At 43.2% G+C, this 16,042-nt stretch overlaps 3 pseudogenes; all 3 read left to right on the forward strand.

Moving 5' to 3' along the window:
- Nucleotides 1–6,307: 6,307 nt before the first annotated feature.
- On the forward strand, nt 6,308–8,178 carry LOC147906454 (small subunit ribosomal RNA; annotated as a pseudogene).
- Nucleotides 8,179–8,825: 647 nt separating this feature from the next.
- Nucleotides 8,826–8,980, forward strand: LOC147906455 (5.8S ribosomal RNA; annotated as a pseudogene).
- A 421-nt stretch (nt 8,981–9,401) lies between these two features.
- Nucleotides 9,402–11,596, forward strand: LOC147906456 (large subunit ribosomal RNA; annotated as a pseudogene).
- Nucleotides 11,597–16,042: the final 4,446 nt, after the last annotated feature.

Genomic DNA, 16,042 nt, shown 5'->3' on the forward strand with positions numbered 1-16,042 from the left:
ATGGGCCTATGTTAAATTTGATAAAATATTTTAAGAAATCTAATATGAACTCTAATGTTAACGCTTAATTTAACAAGATGACAAAATTTCTTTAAAAAATTATAAGTTTCTATTCCAAATTGAGATCCAATAAAGGAAATATAAAATAAGAATTATCTTGGTAATAACGTATCATTTTGCCCATGTGTATAAAAATATATTAGGTGTTGGAATTAATTCGTAGCGTTTTTAATGAAAGAATGTTATTTATTTCACATGAGCATTAAAAAATACATTAATGAAAGTACTTCCCATCACTTGTAAAACGCTACGAATTAATTCCAACACCTAATATAAAAAGTAATAAGGCTCAACATAATAAATAAAAACAATAAGATAAAGCTTTTCCTTTGAGTACTATGGAATTTTTAAAGTTGGGTTCAACATTTTTTAAACATGATAACTTTTATAAGAACACAAAGAAAAAATGCCATCTAAGTTGTTAAATTACATTGAACATTTAAAGGAATGACTATACCGTTACAAGCATTTCAGCAATTTATACGTATTATATTACATTACATTATATATTTATCAAGTTATAATATAATAATTTGCCGTTTTGGAGTAATATTTAAATATTTGTGAACATTGAGAATGATCCGATCGGTGTCGAAAAACATTTGATTTGTTGTTTAATTTCATATTTATAATTAAATTAGACTTTTATTATTTATTTTTGTTATCTCTGGTTTGTAGCCTTTCATCTTATTATTTCTGTGTTTAAAATAGTTTATTCCTTTGTCTCTAAATCATTCCTTCGTCATTCTCCGTATATTAAATTAGTTGACAAGGCTCATTACACAACTAAAAATTATTACATTTAGACGCTAGGTCATATCATTTAAAAAATCGTTGAATAAATATTGTTACGTCCAAACCCTTGGAAATTTGGTCGAAAAGATAATAAGGGAGAATGGAGAGGGTATGGAAGGTTAGACACACAATTTCACAGGTATACGCGCATAGGCGAACACCTGTAAGTCGCACGCACCTTTTCGGTCCCGGAATATGAGTCAACGTCCCGAAGGAACCTGTTCCGATGGAACAGTGCGAACGTCGGTTCTATTTATTGGGTCAAGGAACTTAATCCTTTTAACCCGGGACTGAACCTCGAGATATTAGAGGCAAAGGGATGCGAGTGATGATTTAAAAAATAAATGGAAGTTGGCAATCTTCATTTATAATATAAATGACTTACATTTATTTAAAAAAAATTAAGTTTATAGAATATATATATATATTTAAAAAAAATATATATATAAAAGACTTATCATTATTAATGTTACGTCCTACAGACGCCACGATTTTTTTCTTCGCCGCGACTATGGTTGGCGTCTGCGAAACCCGAGCGGCGCCTTCTGATAACGGCCTGACAGAATTGAAAAGGGACCGGACAGGCGCCGCGAAAACTCGTAAATGCCAATCAACCCGGAAAGAATAACAACCTTAATGTAGGCCCGAAAAGAGACAAGATTGCAAAAACATTATAAATGTACCGAAGTCACGCAATAGTAAAAATCTAGACTTTATCATCCGAGACTGACTAACAATTACATTTTAAAAAACAGGCGCCACGTTGCACTTAAAAAAATCGTAAACGCATAGGATAACGCTTCCCACGGGAGGGGGGTTATCTAAAAACAGATAATGGTAGCCCTGCACATAAATCTATTTGTGCACATTAACCATCTGTTTATCTAGCCATATTTTCCGCGAGAATAACAGAATTCGTCATCCGTCTCGGAGCAATCTTGGCTCTTTAAGAAAAACCATAAATTACTTTCTCTTCTTTTCGAAATTACTCTAACTACTTTAGATCAACAACGATAGAACGTTATAAAAATCGTAAATCCCGCGTGACATTGCAACTAACTTTTGCATCCTAGACAAAGGGCTCAACACCCTTTTTTCGGGGTATAAATAGAGGCCCCGCGGAAGCGCAAAGCGTCAGTATAGAATTTTAAACCATTCAGTCCACGTCAGTGGAGTTCGCGTTCAGTTACTCATTGTCTCGGACAGTCCGAAAATTATTATAACCCGCGCTAATCACGCCAGTTCACGATCCCGTCCGAGTGCGAACTTGTAATCAAATCGCAACTGAAATTAGCCATACGCCACGGCGATTGCCCTTCAGACGCTCTTCGCTGACGACGGATCTCCTCGGCCACTCGCCTAGAACCTATCCGATATCTTGGGGACAGCTACTAAGTAAGTCATAATTATTTACACGCACGCACGCATTCATCCACAAGATAGTATATATTTTTCTATAGATAGTATATATTTTTTATGTAAAGAGAAGTTATAATGTACAAAACCCTTTGTTTATTATTTTATTATTAAATGTAACTTAGGTATTCCCCTGTCTTTTATTAACATCATCTCTCGCTTTCACTTCCCTCGGATACCTAAGATCGCATGAGGTCCAGTCCCGGGTCAAAAGGATTAAGTTCCTTGACCGAAAAAGTAGGACCGACTATCCAGCGGAATAGGTGTCATAGCGTCCCTTTGGACGTTGACCCATATTCCGGGACTGAAAAGGTGCGTTCGACTCACAGGTGTTCGCCTCCGCGCGTATACCTGTGAGATTGAGTCCTTCCACACCCTCTCCATTCTCCCTCATTGTCTCCTTGATCAAATTTTCAAAGGTTTGGACGTAACATTAATTTACGTCGATTTGTTTATGTTAAAGTGATTGAGTTAGCTAATGTAGTTGTGAGAGTGTGTGTGTGTGTGTGTGTGTGTGTATGCGCGCGCGCGCGTGCGTACGTGCGTGCGTGTGTGCGTGCGTGATTAGTACAGTAAGATTATATATTATATAAAATCTCTTCGTTATATTTTCGAGATATTTGGTATACATTATTTAAGTCTTTTTATGCAAGAAAATATATAAGAAGTTATATAAGAGAATATCTATATAAAGATTTTATAAAATGCATGAAATATTTAATATTTTATTAAATATTTCATACATTTTATAAAATCTTTATATAGAGGAGAGATTTGTTAGATCGTGCCGCTTGGTGAAGATATTCCTCAAAGTCCTTCCTAAATACTGAATGCCTCTTTTCCACAATAGAGAGGATGCCTAAAGACGAAGATATATGCAGATGTCGAATACTTTTGGGACAAACTTCATACATCTATGCTACATATTTTGGTTTTTTTGCTATGTCATGTTATGTTACAGTAATATATTAGTGAAAAATGTCTGATACATAAATGATACATTCCAAAGTTGCTGCAGACATAAAGCGATATCAGAATGTTACATTCATGATACTAATAATGTTGCAGATAATATTCATGACATTTGTTTAATATTACACGTACGTCTGTTACATGTTTTGGTTTGCTGGGAATGTGTAAAAAAGTCATGTTTTTGTTTATTTTTGAAACAACGTTTCAGGTGAACTTGACGCGCTAGAAACTTTCAATAGGGATCGAACTAAAGCTTAGATATGGATTTGGTTTGGATGGTAACGCTTTAAAAAAACAATGAATTTTTTTCAAGTATTCTTTTAATTATAATTATATTATCATATGTATTCTGGAATGAACGCTTAGCAATAAAAGTTATTTTACCAATAAAACTGGATTGTAACTTCAGTTTTCAATGTGTATAATTATATGTATAATTATATGCATATAATGTGTATAATAATCTGGGTTAGATAATATTTAAAATAGTTTCATTTTAAATACATTAAAATAAACATGTTAAAATAAACATATTAAAATGAACTCTCTAAATGTCGTGGAATGAAATCTCACTGAAAATTTAGCCTGAAAAAAGAGTGAAATACAATTACTCTTGTTCAAGAGTGATAGATTTTCATTCTTTTTAAAATGAGATTTATTCTTTTGGAATGAGCTTCACTTTGAAGGAGTGAAATCTCAATCTTTTTTTTTTGGAGTGAGATTCCATCTACTCTAGTATCACTCCAAAAAAGAGATTGAGATTTCACTCTTTTGGAGAATCTCATTTCAAAAGAGTAAATCTCACTTTAAAAAAAGTTATCGTATTTTCACTCTTTTTTAAAACAGGTAAATTTTCTCTTCGAGTGAGATTTCACTCCACAAGATTTAAAGAGAATGATTAAAATAAATTAAACATCGCGTATTTCTGATAAATAATAATTTGTTCTTTGCCGCGGCCACGGCCATATCCACGACCGCGGCCACGACCGCGACCACGACCGCGATCAAGACCGCAACCATGACCACGTATACGCCTAAGGTAATTGCCGAAACTACCAACTTGATTAAGTACTTCTTGACCTGACAAATTTGTTTGCTCCATCTGACGGAGCTCTTTTTGTAATTTTTTTTTCTTTTTTCGTTTTTCTCAATTTCGGCTCGCAGCTTCATGATTTGGCTGCATCATGCTGCATAATTTGAAAGTTCTTGAGGCAACAGTTGCTGCTGCTGCTGCTGTTGCTGCTGCGGCTGCATAATTAACAATTTTGTAAATAAAAAGTTATGGCTGCTTATTTCTTTTTTAACATTTATTCATGTTCTAGAAACTCTACAAACCAGTACTTTTAACATCAAGAAATCCATCAAAATAATTAAAAACTGAACAGAAAAAGATGGATCGTCGAATGACTCATCATAACACAAAAAGTTAAATTCAACACATTTGATATATTCCAAAAGTTCACTTAAATTTTTGTGTTAATTTAATATGAGACGAATATATTAGAAAGAAATATAATTTATGTAAAAGAGATTACCCAAAAGATATAAAATACTTTAATACAATTAGGAAACAAGTTGTGGAAACATTTTTTTTCAATAAAATTTACGTTATGTGAATAATTTTATTCATTTATTTTAGAATTAACGTTTTCAACCCACATTGTTTATATTTATTTCTTCAGTCATCCAAATTGTGTTATTTTGACACTAAAGAGTAACATTATTTTCTGGGCCGCCTCCAATTTGGCTCTGTAGTATTTTTTTATTTAGTATTTGGAATGTGGAATTATGTAGAAAAGAAATTATGGCTGAGGGAATCATTCAGTTATGACGAATTGTTATATTTCAGAAAGTCGTAAAATCTATAAATCCTCATATAAGCAATAAATTTATTGAATACAAATTTTGGTCTTTTTTCGTCCTTATCGTGATCTTAAAAAAAAATTCATTTTTATTGAATATAAAGTATTCTCCCTATAAATTTTATTACCAAATAGTGGATAAGTAAAACAAATTTTTTAACAAAGTTATCATTTTCATCTTCATTTTGTCTTGATTTTTATCAGAATCATCAGTCAAACCATCCAAAAGATTGGCATTATTGTTATCGGAAGTCACGAAGGCAAAGCAATAGGCCGTGACCTAACTTTGCGAAACATAACCATCTGTGGACGTAACCGCAAAGCAACACGCCGCGAGTGAATTTAGTCGAATTTCGTGTCCAGAGTTCACGATGGCGAAGCAACACGCCGCGACGGGACTTAGCCGAATTTCGAGACCGGAGGTCATGACCGTCACTTGGTCGTCCCTATCGTGCGTCGCCGATCGCCTGGCACTTCGGTTGCGTATTATAAGAGAAGAGCACAGCTCGTCGTTGATCGAGTAAATCGATGTACCAAGTACGGAATTCGTCCGTTTGAAACACGGACCAAGCCTGTACGGCATTTGCGGCGCCTGATACGAAAGACATTCGTACAGAGTATGAAACACGGACTAATCTTGTCGGAATCGTTCGATTCGGGGCGATTCACTTCGTTTTATTTTTCCATACAGCATTGCCACAAGTAAGTGTCGAAAGACCGAATGACTCTTATGTGGCGTGCACATAGTGGCCGCGCGATCTTCCCTCGTTCGTAGATGAACGTGATCATCGCGCTTGCTGAACATCAACTTCACGGACGTGAGTGACGGAAGGTGAGATCTTTTCCGTGTATACTTGTAATCCTTAGCGAAAGACATTCGAGTGTCCGAAAGGGCCTATCGGTCTACGAACCTGGAAGTCTCAGCATCGCATCATCGATTTAACGTCAGAATCGAGGCGGTTACAATCCGTCTATCATAAGAGAATGAGAAAATGATCTTTGCAATAAACGTGTGAAACACCACGTCGATGTTCTTCGGAGCACTTAAATCGTCTCTATACGGCTCTATCGAGCTCGTAAAGGAGCGGAATAAGAGACTGGCGATCGGCTCGCGAGACCGGCGGCATCAACGGCACACACGGCTCTCTCGAGACACGCTCGCGAGAGAGTCGCTAGCAAAAACTATAGTGGGTACATAAAGCTCCCTAGTTGATCCTGTAGTCATATGCTTGTCTCAAAGATTAAGCCATGCATGTCTCAGTGCATGCCGAATTAAGGTGAAACCGCGAATGGCTCATTAAATCAGTTATGGTTCATTAGATTGTACCCACATTTACTTGGATAACTGTGGTAATTCTAGAGCTAATACATACATCCCGTGATGGAATGGACGCTTTTATTAGATCAAAACCAATCGGTGGCGGGCGGTTGTCCGTCCGTCCACCGTTTATTTTGGTGACTCTGAATAACTTTGTGCTGATCGCACGGTCTTAGCACCGGCGACGCATCTTTCAAATGTCTGCCTTATCAACTGTCGATGGTAGGTTCTGCGCCTACCATGGTTGTAACGGGGAATCAGAGTTCGATTTCGGAAAAGAAGCCTGAGAAATGGTCTACCACATCCAAGGAAGGCAGCAGGCGCGCAAATTACCCACTCCCGGCACGGGGAGGTAGTGACGAAAAATAACGATACGGGACTCATCCGAGGCCCCGTAATCGGAATGAGTACACTTTAAATCCTTTAACGAGGATCCATTGGAGGGCAAGTCTGGTGCCAGCAGCCGCGGTAATTCCAGCTCCAATAGCGTATATTAAAGTTGTTGCGGTTAAAAAGCTCGTAGTTGAATCTGTGTCGCACACCGTCGGTTCACCGCTCGCGGTGTTTAACTGGCGTGATGTGGGACGTCCTACCGGTGGGCTTAGCCTCGCGAGAGGCGGCCCAACTAATATCCCGTCGCGGTGCTCTTTACTGAGTGTCGAGTCGGGCCGGTACGTTTACTTTGAACAAATTAGAGTGCTTAAAGCAGGCTATCCTCGCCTGAATACTGCGTGCATGGAATAATGGAATAGGACCTCGGTTCTATTTTGTTGGTTTTCGGAACCCCGAGGTAATGATTAATAGGGACAGATGGGGGCATTCGTATTGCGACGTTAGAGGTGAAATTCTTGGATCGTCGCAAGACGGACAGAAGCGAAAGCATTTGCCAAAAATGTTTTCATTAATCAAGAACGAAAGTTAGAGGTTCGAAGGCGATCAGATACCGCCCTAGTTCTAACCATAAACGATGCCAGCTAGCGATCCGCCGAAGTTCCTCCGATGACTCGGCGGGCAGCTTCCGGGAAACCAAAGCTTTTGGGTTCCGGGGGAAGTATAATATGATTGCAAAGCTGAAACTTAAAGGAATTGACGGAAAGGCACCGCCAGAAGTGGAGCCTGCGGCTTAATTTGACTCAACACGGGAAACCTCACCAGGCCCAAAACATCGGAAGAATTGACAGATTGACAACTCTTTCTTGATTCGGTGGGTGCATGGCTGTTCTTAGTTGGTGGAGCGATTTATCTGATTAATTCCGATAACAAACGAGACTCTAGCCTGCTAAATAGGCGTACCTTATGGTATCGCCTTCGGCTTCGGCTGATAAATTTTTACTATCAATGTACAAACAAATCTTCTTAGAGGAACAGGCTTCTAGTCGCACGAGATTGAGCAATAACAGGTCTGTCCCTTAGATGTTCTGGACGCGCGTTACACTGAAGGAATCAGCGTGTGTTTCCCAGACGAAAGGCCCGGGTAATCCGGTGAACCTCCTCCGTGCTAGGGATTGGGACTTGCAATTGTTCTCCATGAATGAGGAATTCCTAGTAAGCGAATTCCTCATAAGCTCACGTTGATTACGTCCCTGCCTTTTGTACACACCGCCCGTCGCTACTACCGATTGAATGATTTAGTGAGGTCTTCGGACTAGTGCGCGACATTGCCAATGTTGCCGGGAAGATGACCAAACTTGATCATTTAGAAGAAGTAAAAGACGTAACAAGGTTTCCGTAGGTGAATTTGTGGAAGAATCATTAACGTTCCGGAAGTCCTGCCTTGTGTGCAGAGACGTCCTACGTGACGCGAGCTCGCAGCAGTCGGAGTGTATGTAAACAGAGAAATTATGGAATTGACAGTATTTGCGCGTCGTCGTGGTTTCTACGCGACTTACGCGCGCACGAGAGAGTGTGTTCGAGCGCGCTTCTTTTCGTTGCGTGTCTCCCGAGTGTTGCCACCGCCGCGTTCACGCTCTCTCTCACCGCGGTGGTGAGAGTCAAAACGCCGCGTGGTGACCGGCCGCCATCGATCACGCTACAACATCGTGCGTCCTAGCACGTACATTGCGTCTGAGTCTATGAACGAGATGGCGTCATGTTTACCGCCGCGCGCGTTTATCCGCTCGCGAAGCGAGGCGCCCAAGCTGGGCGCGATCCGATGGTAAGCTATACGAGAGAACCAACAGAACATCGTTTTCTCGTCGCTCGATGGTTTTTCGCTCGAAGACTTCCGCTCCGGCTTTCGCTTCGCCCGGCGAGGGACGCTCCCGTTCGCTCAACGACGATGAGATATCTCATTGTGCCGCCGTTAACGGGGCGGCGGTCCGCGCGAACCAGTCTGATTCGAAACATATAGAAACACAAAGCAGAGAAACGTCCGAGGACGATTTTGCTCGAAATTTAACGATTACCCTGAACGGTGGATCACTTGGCTCGTGGGTCAATGAAAAACGCAGCTAATTGCACGTCAACTTGTGAACTGCAGGACACATGAACATCGACATTTCGGACGCACATCGCGGCCCACGGATACAATTCCCGGACCACGCCTGGCTAAGGATCGTTTTGATATCTAAAGACTGCTTGCGCTTTTGTGTACGAGCGAATGTTGGACGCTCGCCTGGTCGCGCGAAACGATGCTCCACACCGGAGCGTCCGTCTTCCCTGGCATCGTTCGAAATGAATCGCGAGGTTGGCGAGGTTGCCGTCGCCTGGAGACACGCGTCTCGCGGAGCTGCGCGACGCGCAAGGAGATCGATCGTGCGCGCGAGCCGACCGTGTGTCCACGAGAAACTCGTCTCGCGAGAGATAGGGAGAGGACCGGTCGTACGCATCGTCGTGTACTCGCCGCCGAATTTCCGTTCTCGCACAAACACTCGCTGTCGGAACAATCGACGACTCTTCTGCGTCTCGTGCGCACGAGGGAGCCTCGTCTCATCCCGTCGTGTTTTCTTCTTTTGACGATTTCAGAGCAGGTGAGATCATCCGCTGAATTTAAGGATATTATTATGCAGAGAAAAAGAAACTAATCAGGATTTCCTTAGCGAGCGAACAGGAAAGAGTCCAGCAATCTTGTGGTTCTGCCGCAGGGAAATATGGTATTTGGGAAGATCCGTTTATCCCGAGATATCACATCGCGTCCAAGTCCATCTTAAATGGGGCCACTTACCCGCAAAGGATGCCAGGTTCATAGCGATCGGTGCGCGTCTCGGAAGGATTCCTCCTTAGAATCGGATTGTTTGAGAATGCAGTTCTAAGTAGGTGGTAAACTTCATCTAAGGCTAAATATGATCACGAGACCAATAGCAAACAAGTACCGTGAGGGAAAGTTGAAAAGAAGAACTGAAGAGAGAGTTCAAGAGTACGTGAAATCGTTCAGGGGTAAACCTAAGAAACCCAAAAGATCGAACGGGGAGATTCATCGTCAGCGACGCTGGCTTCGCGTCGGTGGGCAATGTCCTGCGGGGTCCTCGCGACCCATCCTCGTGGACACCGTGCATTGATGTCCGGCGTTCATCGTCGTGCACTTTTTCTCTAGTAGAACGTCGCGACCCGCTGGGTGTCGGTCTACGGTCCGGATGCGGTGACTGACGCATCGCCGGTAAAATGCGTCAAACCCTCGGTTGCCCGGCCGACTGCCCGGAAGTACACGCAAGGTGTTAGGCCGCAACTCGCTCGAGTGCGTTTATGCGTTGAATCCGTCGCAAGCGCGCGCCACGGTACACGGAGGCTAACGGACCTAGCGTCGTCACCGGTCCTGGCCCGGTTGGGTCGATGGATAACCTTCAATCGGCCATTCCCCGCTTCGCGCGGGGAACCGATACCGGTCAGCGACGCTACTGCTTTGGATACTCTTAGGACCCGTCTTGAAACACGAACCAAGGAGTCTAACATGTACGCAAATCATTGGAACTTTGCATCTAAAGACATAATGAAAGTGAAGGTCGGCCCTGGTTGTCGACCGAGGGAGGATGGGCCGCGTCGCGATGTGACTCCGTACTCCCGGGATGTCTCGTTCTCATCGCGAGAAGAGGCGCACCCAGAGCGTACACGTTGGGATCCGAAAGATAGTGAACTATGCCTGATCAGGACGAAGTCAGGAAATCCTGATGGAGGTTCCAGGTAGCGATTCTGACGTACAAATCGATCGTCGGAACTATAAGAGCGAAAAACTAATCGAATCATCTAGCTGGTTTCCTCCGAAGTTTCCCTCAGAATAACTGGCACTCGCCCGTTCCGCATGAAATAAGCGCGAATCTCATCTAATAAAGCGAATTAGAGGCCTTGGGACCGAAACGACCTATTCTCAAACTTTAAATGGGTGAGATCTCTGACTTTCTTGAATTATGAAGTCACGAATAGGAATCAGATCAGAGTGACAAGTCGGCCATTTTTGGTAAGTAGAACTAACGTTGTGGGGTTGGTTGTTTAAGACAGCAGAAGGGTGGCCATGGAATCGGAATCCGCTAAGGAGTGTGTAACAACTCACCTGCCGAAGCAACTAGCCCTGAAAATGGATGACGCTGAAGCGTCGAGCCTATATTCTGCCGCACGCGCCGCCACGAAGCCCTGACGAGTAGGAGGGTCGCGGCGGTGTGCGCAGAAGGGTCTGGGCGCGAGCCTGCCTAAAGCCGCCGGTGCAGATCTTGGTGGTAGTAGCAAATACTCCAGCGAGGCCCTGGAGAACTGAACGTGGAGAAAGGTTTCGTGTGAACATTTCGTGTTGCACACGAATCAGTCGATCCTAAGCCCTAGCAGAAATCCTATGTCAGTGACGGCGTACGATACTCTAGTGTACACTCTGGTATACTCTGCAAAGAGGAGAGAGACACACGCCCGTCGGACGAAACGGAATCCGATTCTTATTTTGGAACCTGGCAGCGGAATCGCATACAATTCGGGCCCTCGTAAGAGTGTTCGTTGAGGTAACTCAAAATGACCTGGAGACGCCGTCGGAAGATCCGGAAAGAGTTTTCTTTTCTGTATAAGCATTCGACTTCCCTGGAAACCTCTAACAAGGAGATAGGATTTGGAACGCGAAAAGCACTGCAGTTGCGGCGGTATCCGGATCTTCCCCTCGGATCTTGAAAATTCAGAAGAGGGCCACGTGGAGGTCTCGCGCCGGCTTCGGGATTCGAGCTCGGTCCCATGCCTTAGCCTCCCGCGGATCTTCCTTGCTGCGAGGCTTCCGTGGCGGCACGAACCGTCGTGGTTGTCCTCTTTGGCCGCCATTCAACGCTCAGCTCAGAACTGGCACGGACAAGAGGAATCCGACTGTTTAATTAAAACAAAGCATTGCGATGGCCCTCAAGGGTGTTGACGCAATATGATTTCTGCCCAGTTCTCTGAATGTTAACGTGAAAAAATTCAAGCGCGAGTAAATGGCGGAAGTAACTATGACTCTCTTAGGGTTCTCGTCCTCTTGGACTCTTGATACTCCCTTGTGGGATTCTTTGGGTACGGGTAGTTCCCCGGTAATTGAGATGTCGAAAGAGTCGTAATAGAAACGATGATGCGCAACAGAGACCTCCTAGTAAGTCCACCGAGTCTCTCACGTTCAAGTCGCACAAGTCACCTCCACGTGGTGCTCCTGATAACGTCTTCGGACGGCTAAATACTTGTGTGGCGATCTTAGGGTCTGCGGAGCTGCCAATCCCCTGACCTTTATTAACTGGCCCAACGAAGAAAAACTTGCCTCGGATGGTTAGGTAGTAACCTCGGGCCCTCTAGCTCTAGGGGTCCAGCTTCTCGGGTTAGGACTGCATCTGATTCCTCGGCAACTTCTGAGATTAGTTTTCCTTGTGAGGTTCCGGATTGTACGAGGGAGTTCACTACCAAGACTGGGAGGAGCCTTCACTATAAACGTACTCACCCCGACTAGTTTGGTGCCCAGCAGAGAGTCGAATCAACCAACGCCAGGTGGAACGAGGAGGAGACATGTTTACTCGCTAGGAAGGAGACCGAACTAACAAGGATGTTAGATTCATGAATCAGGCTCTGTTTGAGATTTTCCCTGGAAAATCGATGGAGGGCATTAAGGGCAAAAGGAAAAATCCGGACTACAAACGCCTTATTGGAGAACTGTTAGCCTCTCTGGTGAATTCTGGTGAAACTGATGCCTCTGATAGTGAATCGATTGATGGGAGAGGGCATGATCTAGATGAAGAAGAAGAGAGTGAATGGATTAAGAGCTTCCTGCTATCTCTTCCTGACTCCTTCTCTGGAAGTTTTCAACTGGCGAGACTACATACTATTAGTCGCTCAATTAAAACCAAAGACAAGACAGTGATATTGGACGAGCTGACTCTTTATTTGTGTGAGGTTTTTTCTTCTAAGCCTAAACGACAACAGCAGATCTATTCTAGTCAAAAGGAGAGTCTCTTCTCTAGGAAACAAAAACGTAGCAAAATAGGTCCAGGATCTCTGGAGTAAAAATAGAGGTAAGTGCCTTCGGACATTGTTGGATGATCTCCAATGTGCAGATTCTTCCGAAAGAGAATATGTTTCCCTTCTGGGAAACAGTAATAACGCAATACTACTGCGCCAAACAGAGAGACTCCCAGACAAAAGGGAGAGTTTTGGATACGAGTGACCTTTGATGACATCAGGAGGACGTTTCCAGTCAATACAACAGCTTCGAGACCGAATGGCATGACAGCATGTTTTATGAGGAAAATACCATTGGATCTTTTAGTAAGGTATTTAATTTAATTATGTGATGCGGTAGTGCTTCCAGTTTCTTAACAAAATCAATTACAAACTTGATTCCTAAAAAGTCAAAGGCAAAGGACCCAGCAGATTTCTAGCCAATCACAATTTCTTCCCTTTGGATTCGAACGCTTCATAAGATCTTCGCGGTAAGATTGGCGCGGAAGATAGATCTTGACCAGAGACAGAGAGCTTTTAGGCAAACCGATGATTGCTCTGATAATATATTTTGCTTGATGTAATGCTGAGAATGCATCACTCGAAGAAATGACTTCTATACGTGGATATTACCAAAGCGTTTAATGCCCTGGCCAATAAAACGATTGAGGAAATCTCTCTAATTGTTATGGGTGTTCCTTTACCAATGACTAAGTACATTATATGTTTATAAGAAGAGTTCGACCCGGCTTTACTGCGCGCCTTAGACTTCTGACCCTGTTAGACCCCTTTGTGGTCCGATGTCACCAATCATATTTAATATGGTTATCGATAGGCTCTTATTCCATCTGCCGTCGGATATTGGGCCGCAAGTAGGAGGAACTACCTGTGAACGCAGCGGCTTTGCTGATGACATGTTACTGTTGCCACAACCCCAATGGGACTTCAGAAACTCCTAGACTCTTCCATCAGCTTTCTGGATAAGTGTGGACTCCAGATGAACGCATCTAAGTGTTTCACAGTCGCTCTTAGGAACGTCCCGCATGAGAAGAAGACGATCATTGACAAGGATATAATCTTTCTATGTGGACAAAGAGTACTTCCATCACTCAAACGTAGCGATGACATACCTAGGAGACATATGGACATACTTAGGAGTCCTGTTTACACCTGAGGGTAGGTCAAAGTCACAAGTGATATTCAGGTTGCACTTGACAAACTCACTTAAACCACAACAACGATTGTTCGCTAAGAACTATGGTACTAAGAACTATGGTACTTCCAAGACTATATCACAAGTTAGAGTTAGAAAATACGTCCATTGCGATGTTGAGGAAAAGTGACCGATTGGTGAGACAGGCGGTACGCAGATGGTTGGCTCTCCCCATGGACACGCCCAATGCCTATATGGTATACACATGCTGATGTTAAGGACGGAGGTTTGAGAGTTGTATCCCTAAGATGGCATGCTCCTCTAAGAAGATTAGAGTGACTATGAAGGCTTCCACTCGCCAACAGACTGGTTGAGAACGCTCTTGGAGCTTTTCTGCGAACTGATCAAGCATTGTACTGACAGGCTTAAAGATAGCAGTACAGAAATTAAAGTATCCAGGCACTAGATGGGCAAAACAACTGTATGATAAGGTCGACGGAGGTCCTCTTCGCGAGTCGAGTAAGGTCCCGCAATAGCATAGGTGACTCCAGGATGATACAAAGTTCCTGTCGGAACTATACTAGATACTGTTTACAATCATGTAAACTTAAAATCAATGCTCTATCAACTAGGTCAACCAGGAGCAGATCGATAGACAGGAGCTGTCATGCTGGATGTCATCGTGCGGAGACTTTGAACCATGTTTTACAACAGTGCCATACACGGAGGCTGAATAAAGAGACACGACGGTCTTGTCTCTTTCGTGGGGGGCTCTCCAGGGATGGGTGTGAGGTTCATATAGAGCCGCACTTTAGGTCACTTTAGGTCGGATGGGCTAAGGAAACCAGATATTCTGGGAAAGTTAGGGAAGACGGTGGTTGTGATCGACGCCTATTTAGTAAACGACCAGGTGGACTTGGATGATGCGCATAGGCGGAAAATTGAGTACTATCAATTACTCGAAGACGAGGTTAAAAACAGGTTCCACGCGGACATCATATTCACATCTGTCACACTGTCTTGAAGAAGCATCTGAAGTAAAGAGTCAGCAAATAGTCTGACAGGTTTGGGAATAAAAAAGATGCAATAAAAGTGATGTCATCTCGCGTACTGATTAGAGGACTGGCATGTTTCCATCTATTCAACAGGGCCACGACGATGAGAACCTAAGCATGGGTGGATTGAGTTTGGTGTCAGGTTGAGTTGGTGCGAGTCTGGACCCGCCCAATACTAGTATGAGTATAATACATAATTACAATATGTTGTAGTATGATTGAAAAGAAAAGAATAAAAAAATTCGGCAATTCCTATCATTATGGCGGTGGCGGTTACTCTTACCATCGCACAGTCTTGTCGACGATACGAAGAATCAGCCTTGCCAATTTTATTAAGAAGAGCCAGTCTTGCCAAAAGAATCAAGAGTCAGCCTAGCCAAATTGAAAAAGCAATTACTGCCTTGCTCAAAGAATGGCAATAACAGCCTTGCCGTTCCCTCGACGAGCCGAGGGGTCACTAATGACGGACAGGTAAGAAAAACGACTTATGATATAATGATCTCATTTGAATGGAGAAGCTGCTAAATGCAGGGACAATGGCAGAGGAAACTATATGACGCTCTATCTTAATGACGAGATTGAGCTCGCGGCGGAACATCATGGCGACATGAAGGTGAGTTATGTGTGCCAGAAATGCGGCAAAAGATATACGTCCAAACATCCGGCAGGTTGCCATGTGCCGAAGTGCACTGCCCCAAAGCCACCTCCAGTGCGTGGTGAAACCTGTACACTATGTGATAAAATATTCAAGACGAAATTGGGCCTATCACAGCATGAGAGGCACGAGCATCCGATGGCCAGAAACGTGGCACGTACTGACGGTGCAACTAGAGGTGAGCAGGCACCTCGCAAGTTAAAATTGTTTACGAGAGAGAAAGAAAACCGGATGCTCGAACTGGAAGTAAGATTCAGAGAAGAGCGCAACGTGGCCGATGTGAGGCTGTCGTTTATGCTTGGTAAGACAGGTAAGCAGATTAGAGACAAAAGGGCCACGTCGTAAAAAGAGAAAAGAAGAAGTTTTAGCAGCAATAGTGGAGCGAAAGAAATTTGT

Source organism: Acromyrmex echinatior, unplaced genomic scaffold (genome assembly GCF_024713525.1).
Source record: "Acromyrmex echinatior isolate Ae372 unplaced genomic scaffold, ASM2471352v2 Scaffold31, whole genome shotgun sequence".
In the NCBI taxonomy this organism is placed as follows: Eukaryota; Metazoa; Arthropoda; class Insecta; order Hymenoptera; family Formicidae; genus Acromyrmex; species Acromyrmex echinatior.